Raw genomic sequence first — 16,475 nt, forward strand, 5'->3', positions numbered from 1 at the left:
GGGAGTTTTAATGTTTACCAATTGTCCTTGCTTCTAGTGATTTACAAGCCCTTGATTTTTATTACGTTAATTGTTTTGGATGTTTTTTTCTTCAGGCTTATTTTTATTACGTATTTGAATTTTTGCTTTTTGCCGCTTTCCAAAATTATTTTCGCTTATTGAATTTATCAACAACTGAATTGTTGATTTCACTGCTTATTTATTTTTTGCATCGTGCGAAGAACTTACTATCATAATTTTTCTGTTATAAATACTGCTGGTTTCCACTAGTTTTCTTCTGTTTTTCCTCTTCATAAATATTTTTCTTTTTAGCTGAGTCCGCGATTCCCGGTTGTCCTTCGTACTTGTATTCGTTTCGTTAACTTACGTATTCTCGAGAGCCCTTCTCACAGGTTACGAGTTTCATCTCTTTGATCTACATCCTCTCGAACACTTCAAATATCCCTGGTCCCTCAGTTGTTTCGCCTAGATTTCAGTGTGATGTTGGGGAGGGGGGTGCGGGTGCCTATTTCGAGTGTCTCCCTGGCAACACAACCAGCCTTACCGTGTCTGTTTGCTAAGGACAGAGTGAGGGAGCTCACATCATCTACCCGATGATTCTGGATGGCAGAAGCATTTTGGATCTCTTAAGATAACATTAATAGTTGGTCTATTGTACTTCTGTACTTTCAAAAGCCAAATTACCTATTAAATAACAGATTTTCGTTTGCAGATACCAGATCAATCTGTTGTTATTCACCATCCTTACAAAAGGCTTACATACAAAGCCTGTAATAAGTTAAGTATACCTTAGTTTTACCAGACCATTGAGCTGATTAAGAGCTCTCCTAGGGCTGGCCCGAAGGATTAGACTTATTTTACGTGGCTAAGAACCAACTGGTTACTTAGCAACGGGACCTACAGCTTATTGTAGAATCCGAACCACATTATAGCGAGAAATGAATTTCTATCACCAGAAATAAATTCCTCTAACACTTCATTAGCCGGCCGGGGACTCGAACTCGGGCCTAGCGAGTGCAAGTCCACAGCTCTACCGACTCTCCCAACGAAGAGCTTGCAGCCTGTAATAGCTGCTGACCTGTGACTTTAAGTTAGTTTTGGGTTCTTACCAACTGACGTCTTCTGAGGCCTTGGGGTGGTCTGGAAGATGCCTACAAATTCCAGAAGTATATTGAAAACCCCCGTTATCACTGGACAGGGCTGGAACTACTAATGTGGGGTTTTGAATTTGCTGATCCTCGTAAGTATTGTGTTGCACTAGTTACTTTGGCAAAATTCATCCCAAACATCACTGCCTGGTTTCCCACGGTCTTAGATTGGGTGGAGGGACGACCTAGGGCGCTTATCATGTGTATATATTGTGTCTTAAGGACATTATGACCTGCCTCTGGCCTCTGCCACTCTTGGATGATCTATCAACTTTAGACACATTAATATTCATGTACCCTTTCCCCTGCTTGTCCTTTTCTGCTGTAAGTCTTACAATTGTTGTGGTTTCTGTTCCTAGATACAGAGATAAACTAACTTGAGAGCTAACACGAATTTTATATGATTATGTAGCCCAAGTATTTTGGATAGCTGGATTTCTCTGACGGTCGGAATGTGAATAAGGATATTTCTTTCCACGTTGGTAACCTTGTTACACATATTAATGGGAAGACAAGTTTCAAAAGTAGGCCTATAGTGCGCAAACTGTGGAAAATATGACAATAATATGACAGGTACCATTGGCATGAATTCTCATATAACATTCATTCCCAAATAAGCAAGTATATAGCATTTAAATAAGGTCTATGAAACCTATAATCCTGGAAGAATGTATTGCCGCGGTAACGATACCTTGGAAGTCTATGTACACTTACAAGCTAAATTATCCTTTTGTAAACCACCAAACTAATATGACAATTTTCGCTTCCAGTCAAGGAAAGCATTAGCGAGAGGTGTGTTTAGAACCTGGAATTGGGTTGGTAGGAAATTTTCGGAGCTCCGACTAGGAGAAAGAATTTAAGGATTCGAGTGAGAAGGAAACAGAGAAGGAACAGCAATAAGGAGATGGCTGTCTACTAATCTGCCTTTCCCCTTCCCCCTAATTCTTATCTGATAGTGATCTCTGAAGATAAATATTAGTACTCCTAAGTCAAATATAAGGAAATTCCAAAATAGAGAGAGAGAGAGAGAGAGAGAGAGAGAGAGAGAGAGAGAGAGAGAGAGAGAGAGAGAGAGAGAGAGAGAGGTTACAATTCTAATTTAAGATTTATAATTATTGTATCTATTTTCCGAATGAGAGTATTTTCATCAGCCCATGAATATGAGTTATCGCATAGAAAATAGGAGAGAGAGAGAGAGAGAGAGAGAGAGAGAGAGAGAGAGAGAGAGAGAGAGAGAGAGAGAGATTACAATTCTAATTTCAGATTTATAATTAGTGCATCTACTTTCCGAATGAGAGTATTTTCATCAGCACATAGAAAATAGAAAGAAGAGAGAGAGAGAGAGAGAGAGGGGGGATAATTCTTCCTTATGGATACGGGGATTAAAGGAGATGAATGAATCAACTGCAATTTAACAAGTAATTATGTGTAATCTTGTAACTGTCAATTATACGAGTAAGACTACACGTCACGCAGTTGGAAGTAAAGGCATGAAATAATAAATCACCAAGAGTTATATAGCAGTTAAAAGACAAAGTTTAGTTTTTCGAGTTAAACAATGTTTCAGATGATATATAAATCAATTTTTCATGTGACACATAAGAGGAACATTACAAAAAGCATGCAAATAGAGAACATAAAACACACACAATAAAATTCTTAATCAATAAACGCGATGTATATGAAGGTTTCGAAAGAGGAAGTCACTAAGAGCAAAAATAATTCGAAAAGTTTCCACTACTCCCAGAGGAGGAGAGTCAAGGATTTTGTTGCAACAAGGCGTACACATCAGACAAATAAGCTTTATGAAATGAATTACACCAAGATGTACGAAAACAAAAATTACAGCTATATTTTTGCCGCCCTAAACAATTTACCAAAACGTAAGGGCTTCGATGATGAATGTCTAAACACTTCCCCTACAGCCAAGAACAGTGAGCATTATTTTTTATAATAATTTTTATGCAGAGTTCACTATAAATAACAAATCATTATAGATAACAAACTTCAAGGAATTGCAAACAATATCAAGGAAAAATGGTGAAAACCCTCTGTTTGTATGGATATATTAAAATGAACAAGAAGTGATTAACCAGTAAGTATTTCGGTACTGATCCAACTCCAACGTTTCAACGTACTAGTAGGTCACTGGAAGACGAAGCAAAAGGTGTCAGTGAGATAAAATGGGTTTATTGTTCGATTGTAACATGGATTACTGGAGATGTAAATGCCGTAGAAGAGATAACCTGCAATAATATGCAAAGCCTGTCAGCTTTTGTTGTTTAAATATGCGTACATCTTCACTGAATTTTACCATAGGTTCTTGCTTCTTGCGGACAAAAAATCGGGTTCAGACTCCCCTCTTGTTTTTAAAATAAAGTCCGCAGAATTAATGTATGTTTTATGCCATCACTCGAGAATCATAAAGCGGAACAAAGTGAATTAGCAATCTACATAATTCAGTGTTATTTTTCGTTCCTTAGACATTGTATGTACCTAAAACAGTTTTTCTTTTCTTATTAAACCACTTTACTCGTCTTTAATGATGGGCTAAGCTAAGCTGTGCAACCACATTTCGAATAAAATTTTATGGAAAATGTGGAGGAAATGTACCCCCACAGAAATGTGGTTCAGCTGATCTGAAGAATCTTCATTGTTTATGAAGAAAAAAACGATTCTTTACATGTTAGAATCCATCGGGCAGTTGCTGGTTCAAACTTAATTAGAAACTTCATAACATACATGATTATTTATTTCATAAATCATTCCAAGCTGAATATGAGCCTAAAAAATCAGAAAACAATCAAGGGTATTTGTATTTACAGAAGTTAAAGCATAAAGTTTTATTTCGAAGTCAGCCAGACTTTATGGAAAAAGAATTTGCCTATATAAAACGAGCTATTACTCCAGTTCTGTGAAAGGCGAGCTAGACTGAAGTGCGTGTCAAAATACACGGCGTTATTACATAACACTGACAGAATATTACGACGACTGTAAAAAAAAAAACCATTTGACTGGGTATTCTTTCCTTTTCATCTCTACAGCGCAATCCAGAGGGCTGCAGTATACAGTTAGATAAAAGTGAAAAAAAAAAAAAGTATTCGCTATTCCTCAAATTGAATTACTGAATAAAAGGATTCTATTTTAATTAACGATAAATCACGCGTGGAGCATACGCCTTTCACCTGAGGCTCATACGTTGTTTTATAAGGCGTGCCCTTGGTGAAATTGAAGAATACATTTCTAGTAAAAATATTATGTGAGGGTAATATATGTAATTAATACTCAGAAAAAAGAGTGTATCTTGTATAACGTGAATATCCCTACACACACATATATACATACATACATACATACATACATACATACATGTATATGTATTTGTATTATATATATTTACATGTTACATATATATGTATGTATGTATATGTAAACACATGTATATATATATATATATATATATATATATATATATATATATATATATATAAATATATATATATTGTCATATCCACGTAACATTTAACACCCACATACTAAACAGCAATTACTTAACTTCTAATTCATCTTTGCCATGGGAATTAATTACACCCAAGGAGAATTATATATATATATATATATATATATATATATATATATATATATATATATATATATATATATATACCACCTGCCCTTGCCAGGATACGAACACAGGCCCTTATAACACTGTCGAAATTAGGTTCTGTGCCAAAGAGTCGATATCAACTCATCTCCATCCTGGCGACTGGGAAGTTTATAACTTAGCTAATGATGAGGTTTTGTCACGTTCACGCGACTTTTTTAAACTCCCAAATATTAATCCATGGATATTGCTCGATGTCGAATTCCTTATACCTTGGGATGACTAACAAGTAGGTGAATTATGATTCCGCCTTGGGTGTGTAAATTACTCCCAGTGTACAGTGAGTTATATATATATATATATATATATATATATATATATATATATATATATATATATATATATATATATATATATATGTATATATGTATATATAAATCTATATATATATTTATATATATAACACATATATATATATATATATATATATATATGTGTATATATATATAATATATATATATATATATATATATATATATATATATATATATATATATATATATATATATATATATATATATATATATATATATATATATATGTGTGTGTGTGTGTGTGTGTGTGTGTGTGTGTGTGTGTATTTATATACACACACTCTCATATGTATATATCTATATACAGTATATATATTTAAATACATATATACATTTATGTATATATATATATGTATCTGTATATGTATATATATAAAGGGTTTTATTTGAATTATTATGCAGGAGTTCTCTCTTAATATAGTATGCATAAGCGAGGAAAAATTGGTAATTAATTCAGTTCGCATAAGCGTGATCATATTTTGTGTTTATATAATTTGGGAGCTTATCTATTAGTTTATTATGCGCCCTTGTTCTGATCTTCTGTTCTATCGAAAAATAACAAGTAGAATAATTCTGAGAAATAGCTGCCATAAATGAAAAAGAAGACAAGTTACTATTTATGCTCCATAAACATTTCACGTCTATCTCAAATAATTGTTAAAACTGTCGCATCATTTACAAAATGAAAACTCCCTCCACACAACCATAATCGTTATACGTGGCATTTATAGGTATTCAGATTTTATAAGATTATTTCATTATCTCTGACAAAAAGATATGCATAATTGTTTTAGGAAGTTTTATTATCGTTTTCATTTTTATCTTAGAGATTTCTTTCGTAATCTGCCGACAGATTCGAAAATAATTAATATGAATTATTTACTAAATTATTACCAAATACCATTTCAGCTTTCTTTGTCGTTTCCTCTTAAGTGTATCCCACGTCTTTATATTTAATAAACTGACAGTAATTTAGTATTTTGTTATATCTTTCAACAATTCCACCAAAAAAAAAGAAAATGTTCCTGAGAGTGTCTTAGTGGTTTACACTTCGGTTAATATAGAACGTTAACAAGCGAATATGATAAGACACAAAGTCCTAGGAGACGCGCTCCCCCTCCCCCCCCTCTCTCTCTCTCTCTCTCTCTCTCTCTCTCTCTCTCTCTCTCTCTCTCTCTAATTCAGTCATCAGAGTTTGTCTGTATCTCATTGTCTCATTATTTAGTTTCATCTAATACTAAACGAGGAAATATAAGTATGGGCAGTAATTACCTATATTTGAAGAAATATTAAAATTTTTCAGTTGTCTAAGAGTTATTCTACAACTGATATTTTCGCTTTGAGATCGTTGTTGTTTTAGATTAAGCCAGCCTTGCTCGTTTTAGATGCAAGTGTTTATTTGAAAACTGAAAATAGGAAGTTCTACCTATTCTGTTAGATATCAATGAATCTTAGAATATGTATAAGTAAAAAATGCCCCTGTGTGAAGCCATGATGTTTTCTTGTGGATATATATTAAAAACTTTGTGTACTGGCTATGTGTAAACAAATCATACAAATTATTACACATATCGAAAAGAAAAAGCAAGAGTTTCCTTTCTGCTTCGCAGCTTGAGACATAAAAAATTAAAGCAAGCTTAATACACTTTAGATTGCTGTGATTTTTATTGGAATGTATATCAAGGAATAAGTATTGCTATATAAGACATTTCCTACTAATAACAGCATAATTCAAACGTTCTAACTACGACAGCCACTGAAATCAATCATAATGCTCATTCGTGGACTAGCAGCATTCTGTCCTCCTCTCATACATTCAGGAGACGAGCCACAAAAGACATATCTTGTTTCGGTCCTCCATAAGGATAATGGCATCCCAGAGCGACAAACGGTTCATAATTAACGCAATAAACGGGTAGTAGAGCCTCTCCCTTCCTCCTGTCTCTCTCTCTCTCCTGTAGGCTGTGCTATGAGTCGTCACTGGCTTATACACTTTGGTTCGCTGCACTTCCACTGAGCCCCCTCACCGCTTTCAGGTGGTCCCGAGTCAAGGGGGACAGAGAGAGGTACTTGAGGAAAAAAAAAAGACTTCGGGTATTACTAAATGCAAAGTACTGATCATTTTCCATAGCTAGTCGAGAGAGAGAGAGAGAGAGAGAGAGAGAGAGAGAGAGAGAGAGAGAGAGAGAGAGAGAGCGAGAGAGAGACTCATGAACACAGAAATCAGTAAATGGTAATATTCATACAGAAAAGTATTTTATTATACTTTTCACGTAGACTGGCATTATTTGAAAGAATGAAATTAAGTTTATAGAGGAAGAATCTTAATCTTAATCGACTATACTATGTAAAATACTGGAGGAATCAATTTCTGGGTTTGTAATTAAAACAAAAAATAAACAAACAACGCGCAGACCCTTCTTAGTGTTTACATGTTCCTCTTAACTTCCCTCCCCCAAAGTGACAGTAAGCCATGCAAATAATAACGTAGAAACTCCCACACACATATATTGTTGAAAATGTTTCCTTTAACGCGCATGCACATAGGAAGAGAGAGCGAGGGAAAATTTTCTGTAGGAAAAAGTGAGCGACAAACTATTCTCTACTGGAGAGAGAGTGAGGGAGATGAATATGTGAAACAATTTCGAGGAGCACATGAAACTAATCTGACGTAGCCTGGCAGGAAACTGGGTTAATGCATAAAAGATTTTCAGAAGCAGTGTGTTATTATATTGCAGTGTAGAATTTAATAGTGCAAACGCAATTTGCATACAGAATTTAGAAGTATTCTCTTCTTGGTGGGTGAGTCTACTGTAATATTAGACAAGATTTAGCACAAATCGTACAAAGAGATATTGCAGAGGAATTTCTAGGGTTGCTGGACTTTGAACTGTATGGACTTATAAGGAAACTAAAATTCATATACATATTACTTTGACTCACATAAGAAAAATCTCGTTAGGAAAAACAACAATTGGATTAACCTGAAAATATAATGAATAATGAAATGTCTTTCATAAGATGAAGAGAAAATAATGGTTTTACGTCATTTAAATTTTTCAGAAGTCATTCTCTTCTAAAGAGCAGAATGTTCATACGGTGAATAAGTAGAGTTGTTTGTTGAAAATATCCTAATTATATATTTCCTAGTATACTTAGCACCCTGCTGTGTGTGTGTGGGGGGGGCGGCGTGAGGGGAGAAAAGCAGCACCGAGTTAGCCCAGTATTAGGTGCTGAGGCCAATTCTTTGCCATAAAACATTATCTGAAAAATCTAAAAGTAAAAGAAATAAGCGGTATACTATATAGCATACATGGACCGATGAAAAAGCAAATGGTGGAATCTATAAGCAGGCAGTGTTGGGGTATATATAGTTTTATAGGATGAATGTTGTAAAATATAAATTTCTTAGAAAGACTTAAAGTATTTATGGTGGCATTAAATTATCTAGTATACTAAGTAAGCAAGCGACTTTATTTTTAAAAAACTGAATACAGCAGCCATGTTTGACTGGTTTTTCTTATGGGGAAACTGCTAAGTATTGGAAAAGAAGTTATATTTATGTATATATATATATATATATATATATATATATATATATATATATATATATATATATATATATATATATATATGTGTGTGTATGTGTGTGTGTGTGTGTGTGTGTGTATGTGTGTGTGCAGAATCTACTGTCTACTTTTTACCAGATACATATGTAACTGTAATAGCCACAGTGCCCTCTTAACTCCTCGAATTTTTCGCGCTTTCTTGGATACGCTTGTCACTACAAAGCCTTAAGATCCACGTGTAAGAAATATGATGTTATGATGTATGGTAGCTGGAAATGAACCCGGGTCTCATAATCAAAACTGGGTCACGTTGCCGACCTTCTCGTGGTCAGGTCGGCAACGTGACCCAGTTGTGATTATGGGACCTGGGTTCGTTTCCCGCCACCAGACATCATAATATCTTCAAATTTCTTCCACGTGGATCTTAAGGCTATGTAGTGACAAGCGTATCCAAAAAAGCGCAAAGAATTCGAGAAGTTAAGAGGACATTGTGGCTGTTACAATCACACACACACACACACACACACACACACACACACACAACAAACACACACACACACATATATATACACTTTATATATATATATATATATATATATATATATATATATATATATATATATATATATATATATATATATATATATATATATATATATATATATAAACTGAGAGGCGTGGGCGAGCGAAAGAAAAAAAAAAAAGACTGTCAAGAGCTGAGACTAAAGATGAAGGTATTCAACAAAGCTAAAGGAAATATATGCTTTTTCCCTTTGTGAAGCTCTCATAATTTTAACCAGGAAATTGCTAACATTTTAACCAGTTTCATATAGAACTAGCTCTGCTTTCTTGTCACCTGATATTTTGAGGCATACCAGCTAACTCTTAGAACCGAAGTTCTGTGTTGGGTCGTATAAGAATTTATGGGTAGTGTCTCTCGTCTTGTTTTTTTTTTTTTTTTTTCTTCATTTTATTTTGAGGTTTGATGGTGATGCTTTCTGCGTAAGTCGGCACGAAAATGACAGTCTTTACTTCAAAACTTTTAGGATACTTTCTTTAGAGTGTAGTTTGCAGACATACACGACTTTCTGGGTTCGAAAAGTTTATCTTAAAAAGCCAGAGAGAGAGAGAGAGAGAGAGAGAGAGAGAGAGAGAGAGAGAGAGAGAGAGAGAGAGAGAGAGAAAAAGAAATTGTGCTCTGTAGAAGTTTTAATAAAGCCAAACATATGTTCTGCAAATGTGAAAATTTTCCAGTGTGACTGTAATTCCCTTGTCGTTAAATGTATATCAGATTACGCCTTTTCCATTTTGTAATATCATAATCATTTATACCATGTATGCATTCTTACCTATACATGCGTATAGCTGCTATTGACTCATGGCTCATATTTGGGCTGCATTAGTTCTACAATAGACTATACTCCTATAATTTGGAGACTACAGTAAAAAAAAATGTAAAATAAAGTTATTGAATAAACGATAAAATTGAGAAACTTTACAGATTATAATTATCCTGCATGAAGCTTCACGCCTAATCAAGACTCAACTTAATGTCCCCATAGACACTAAAAGAAAAGCAGGTTCAATGGTAGCCAGGCGAACAGCCTACAGCCGATGTTAATTTTGCTAAGGTGGCCGGCGACTATGGACCAGTACATTGCTATGGGTCTGTCAAAACTAACTTTGTTCCATAATATCGCAAATGGCATCCGTGACATATTGGTCCTAAGTTGCTTAACAAAATCTCTAACCTAGGAATAGTGTGATGCTGGTATAAATTGTAAATATGGTTATCAAGAATGTTCTCAACTTGCAAAGAACAACAATTTAGATAAATAACTTCCTAGGCTTCAATTAACATTTATATGAGTAAACATATTCTATGAAATGAAGTTCTAACTTAGGATGCAACAAGGACTTCAAAATTACATGAACTAGAAAACACTTCTATACATTGACACCAATGTATAGAAGTATATAAAAGTATATGAAAAATCACAAATACTCCAGATAAATTATTTCGGGCAAAAATTATTTAAAAATCCAAAAGGTTTGGAAAAAATTAGGCAATAACACACACATTATGCCACATAAAACAGCACAAGAGGCTAAATTTTCGATGCAAAGTAGGCCTACAGAAACACAACAGCAGACAAAGCAGAAAAATTGAAAAGAAGATCGAAGGTACAAACAGTAATGAGCTATGACAGGAATGATGGAATGGAAGCAGTGTGAGTGTTTAACGAGAGAACCTCTAGCCTGATATTTAGAGGTTCATGTATTAGCAGTTTGTGTTAGTTTTATGCTTGGCCAATAACTTTAAAATCTTTACGATGTGAATAAATTTTTCACTGGGGGCGAAGTATTGGTAAATAACTGCAAAATTGTATAGCAGTTTTGTTATCCATAGGCACCTGCATTTAAAACAGTGATTGGCAATTAAATACGTGGTAATTAACGGATATTAAAGCTCACTAACAAAAATTGTATTTTCTAGCATGCACGTCAAAATTCTCAGGCAAACATGATATCCAAACTTGCACATTTCTTGACGACAGAAGTCAAACGTTAAATTACACTTCTTCAGTTTTTCTTTGCTGATCGTGGGAAAATTCCTAACGTTGCGTCCCATCTGCTTTGTTGTAATACCATGGAAATTAGATAAACATATAGCAAAATACTATTACAACTTCAAACCAACCCTTATCTAAAAAAAATATATATATATATATAAATAAATAATAAGATATTTACCAGCATGAACAGTTTTATTTCTATTAGTAAGATACATTTTAAGTAAGGTTGTCATATAAAATTTTAAAGCAGCCTTTAAAGAAATGGATTACATATAGGCACGACTGCCTATATTTAATGTCTATCACCGACATGTCAGTGATAACAGTTGTAAATATACGAATATATAAAAAGAGAGTAACTTCGGAGCTTATCACAATTTGATTATAAACAGAAACAAAGTTATTCACAAATATTAGTCTAATGCAATCTTAAAGGGGCCGTATTGAAACAATAAAACAATTTACAATGGATTACTGATAGATGCCGTTATTTTAAGTAAAAAAAAAAATGATTACAGATCATAATCTCTTTCGCTTTCAGTCATTATCTGTAGCCAAAATACTGGTAAGTTAAAGGACGCTGGATTACAATAGAGCAGGGAAACCTGTAAGGGTAGAACCCACTCCTCCAACTAAGTTAACTAGACTTCAGATTCCAGGCTTCGGTTTCACGCCTTGCTGAATCCACTGACTCTCCGATCTCTATTAAGTCCTTATCAGCCTTTCCTTGTACAGTCTTCATATTTTTTTCCCCACATACACCTCTTGGAGTTTTCACTTTATTGGCGTTCATATTCTTCTTAAGTTTCTTTTCTCACATTTGCTATGTAATGTTATGCAAATGAAATGAGTTGCTAAGGAAATAAGACAAAATCTTCAGTGATAACATGATGAAAGTGGAATATGGTAATGACTAAATTTACAGGAATAATAAAGGAATTGACTTGGAAAATCATTGAGATAAAATTGTATTGTTAAGAAAACATGAGGTAATTATTCTAATTAGATTTCGACATAAAAAACTATAAGCTCAAATAGAAATACGGACTTTTTCGGGGCGACTGCGAGAGCTAAATGAAAAATTGCAGTTAAAAAGTGTGGCCGTGCCTTTTTTCTTTTGCTAAAATAACTTCCTCAGGGAGCATTATTTCTCTTCTAACTAATTAGGTGAAAAAATAGGAAAATTGAAGGCGGAAATGAGAGTGAGAGAAACGGAAAGACAAATTGTATCTGATTCCTGAACAAAGAGAAGAGAAAAGGTATAAAGCAGAAGAATAATAAAACAAATCTGAAAAGCAAAAATTAAAAATGCTTGCACATAATTAGGTAATCAGAAGATTAGGCTGCTGTACAGCAGGCATATGCAAGTTTTTAATTTTTGCTTTTGAGAACTGTTTTATTATTCTTGTGCTTGGTGCCTTTTCTCTTCTCTACGTTCAGGAATCAGGCATAGATTTGTCTTTCTCTTTTGCTCTCTCCTTTCCGCCTTCAGTTTACCAGTATTTTAAGGAGTCATACTAATTCCAGTCTCGTAGTAGCAAGGATCAAACATAACGCGCTGTCTTTTTACCCTCATTGTAATGACACTTTGGATAACGAAAGATTCAAGACGTACAAATAAAATATTAGAAAAGATCTTTGAACAGACTACCCATATTATTCAAGCGGCGATAGTTTTAAGTTCAAATTGATTATTTAGCTGAAGACGATAGATATATACTGGTAAACAAAATGTTTCCAGTAATAATCAACTTCCCTTTCTGGACACTGTGGTATTCCTTGATGCTATCATACCTCTGTGTTAGGAAAAGAGATTTTTACGAACTTATGCAAAAATTTTTACAGCTTTTGTTGTTTTAATTTTATACTGCACGCTTTAAGCGCACTCTTCCACAGGGCTTATTAAACTCCAGCTGATCTGACCTTGACAAGGAAATTTCATTTTTATATAAATATTTTTCTGATAATTAATACCCTTCCAGAATGTTTTGTAAACATTTAAATAAGTTTCCCAGTGATAAGTTCGCTCCAAGAATTAGGTCTCCAACAGTCTCAAAGATGCTCTTTTATTTAGTTTTCCCTTTATCCATGATAGTTTTGTTTATAGACCCAAATTGATTCATTAACACGGCAGCATTGTCCTGCCATAGAATGCAACCTCGTGCCCACTAATCTTCTTACCAATGGTTCGTCTATATAAAGATAGACTGTACTCTCTGATGATATCGGATACGGCGTGTTTTTTGTTCTTCTTGCCCCAGAAGTAGTCAAGGGAAAATTGTCTGTGTCTCTCGGAGGGTGCTAAAAGTCCATATCGACTGTCACACAGGCGTCAGCTATCGCACTGGTGTCTTGTTATCCAGTCTAAGATTATCACATTTTCGTAAGCATGCGAAAAAAAGGCACGATAAAGATTGTACATAATCATTTCAAAGCTCTTAACTATTAAGGGCTTTTATCCTTCGATGGTTGGCGACCTTCGGCTCTCTTTTTTATAAAACAGGTAGTCCCGACGTTGGACAATAAATAGCATCCCATCGTCAACGTCCATTGTTCTTGTCAAGAGATTATAAAAAATTATATCAGTGAGATGAGTTTTGGTATACTAAGCTGAAGTGGCGTAACTAAGGGGGGTCGGTCCGCCAAAGGCAGCACTGTCAGGAGGCATACACACCAACCGTATTATGGTTCGGGACCTTCCCTGAAAAAAGCGGGACGCCATGTCTTGAAAACTAACCATGGAATCTTATTGAAAATAATCTCAATATGCTTACCACGCCCAAAATACGAAAGAACGTTTCAAGAGGTCGTTTAGTACAAGCCCGATGGCGTTACCGTCCAAAAGACTGAGCGCGCGCCCGTTCTCACTACTCTGGCCGAACCATAATAGAGTTGGGGAATATGCGTCCAGGGGACGGCACTCTGGCATCTTTTGAGCAGGTCTGGTCTGGCATAACTCTAGATTTTCTAGCACATTTCGTCTGACGGAACACTGGACAGCGATTTATCGACTCTGCTGTTTGACAGTAATCTCGTAGGGTTCCGTTGTAAGTCTGCTGTGTTGTTTTTGTTTTAGCTTTATGAAATGAAATAGATGGTTGAGATGTTAAGGCTTAAAATGTGCGTTTAATTTTCACCGCTTCAGTACTTTTTAGCACGGGTACGGGTCGGCGCCGGGCGCCACTAAGGGCTCTTATATATACACGGTACGTGGGCAAGTATGGTTTTGGCGAACGCTTCGGATCAGTGTCGAGGTATGGTATCGAAGCACGCAAATATTCAGCTCACTCGTAGCTGCCCAGGAAGTGTACGAGAACAGCTTCGGTACCATGCTTCGAAACCATACTTGGCCAAGTATCGTGTACAAGAGCCCTAATGCTAGTACGCCACTGCTAAGCTGACAGTCTACAGTAGATTTGACTCTCTTGCACATCGCAAGTAAGAGACCGTGGAAACGCTCTCCAGGAATGATGAACGTTAAAACTAGAGACGATCAAATGTAGCCCAGCAGTACAAACTTTTCCAAGTTAGGTAATTTATCTTCAGACGTCTAGTTTTGAAGCCGACTGAAGTACCGGATGTTCTTTAGTAACTGAAGTAAAAGGATGACTGTCGAAAACACTGGTAATGACCCTCTAAAATAGCGAAGCACAGGTAAAATTGTATAGGAAGGTTGAATGTCATAAAGTTTCAGTAAATTTTCTCTAAAGACCGGGCAAATACAGAAGATGGGAATACGTTTACGCTTAATTTATAAAGTTTTCGCATAGAAACTTTGTAAATTGTGGAGATTGGAATAACAGAAAGTTTAGCGTATCTCCCTTTATGTTTTGAAGGGCACATTTAAAAAAAAATAGGTAGTAACGATGAACAAAAAGAATGAAAAATATAACAAATTTAGAACTACCTTCAGTGCTATCCGTAAGGGAGCAAAAGTATAAAGTGAAAATATTTTAAGGGTGAGCAGATTTCCTGGAAAGTGAATTCCATTATGTTATAAAGAAACAAGTCAATGAAGCCAGACTGGCATTTGACTTTTCTTATGGGATAAATAACGAGGTAAGAAATATGAGTCGTAAAAGAGGAAGAAAAAGGATTAGGAATCGTGTACCCCTAACGGGAAAAGTTATTGGCACAGTTAGGCTGAGAGACAGACTCCGGGAACAGAGAGAGAGAGAGAGAGAGAGAGAGAGAGAGAGAGAGAGAGAGAGAGAGAGAGAGAGAGAGAGAGAGAGAGAGAGAGAGAGGAGGAGGGATTTCTGTCTCTAGTGAAAAAATATAACTAGTCTAACTGAGGGTAGAGAAACTTTTCTTACAGGAGCATTTGCTGAGAACTGCACATTTATATATATATATATATATATATATATATATATATATATATATATATATATATATATATATATATATATATATATATATATATATATATAGTGGTTATTGCTATTATATACATACCTGGTAAAAGTGACCAGCAAACTATATAATACATATAGATATATAGTATATATATATATATATATATATATATATATATATATATATATATATATATATATATATATATATATATATATATATATATATATATATATATATATATATATATATATATATATATATATATATATATACATATACATACACACATATGTATATATATCAAAAGTTAATGCCACTCATACATACATATACCTGCCGAATTCAGATTTATTAATTACAGCTGAAACAGACCCAATTTAGGTATCGAGGCCAAGTGAGCAATCGTTTTCATTGGTTTCCAGGCTGTAATATGCATATAGAGTCTACTGGTCACTTTTTACTGGAATAACTCACACACATTGACACACACCATTATATACAATTATATATATATATATATATATATATATATATATATATATATATATATATATATATATATAGGTGTCCATAAAGTCTCTTTACAATTAAAAAAATATATTACAAAACCCATTGATGAGATATCTAAATCAGAGTTCTTCTATGTACTCAGCAGTTATCAAAGTGTTTAATCACATTGCATTTGTGTATTTCAGGTATCCTGTTGTTGATGAAAGAGGTAATGTTAAATGAACCCCTAAAAATTGAGTATTCCTCAAGAAAAGGCACAATGTGTGTCATGGTTTATTGAAATAAAATCAGATACGCAGGCTCGGCGAAACTACAGAACTAAGTATGGAAGA

This window comes from Macrobrachium rosenbergii, chromosome 11, assembly GCF_040412425.1.
Source record: "Macrobrachium rosenbergii isolate ZJJX-2024 chromosome 11, ASM4041242v1, whole genome shotgun sequence".
Lineage (NCBI taxonomy): Eukaryota > Metazoa > Arthropoda > Malacostraca > Decapoda > Palaemonidae > Macrobrachium > Macrobrachium rosenbergii.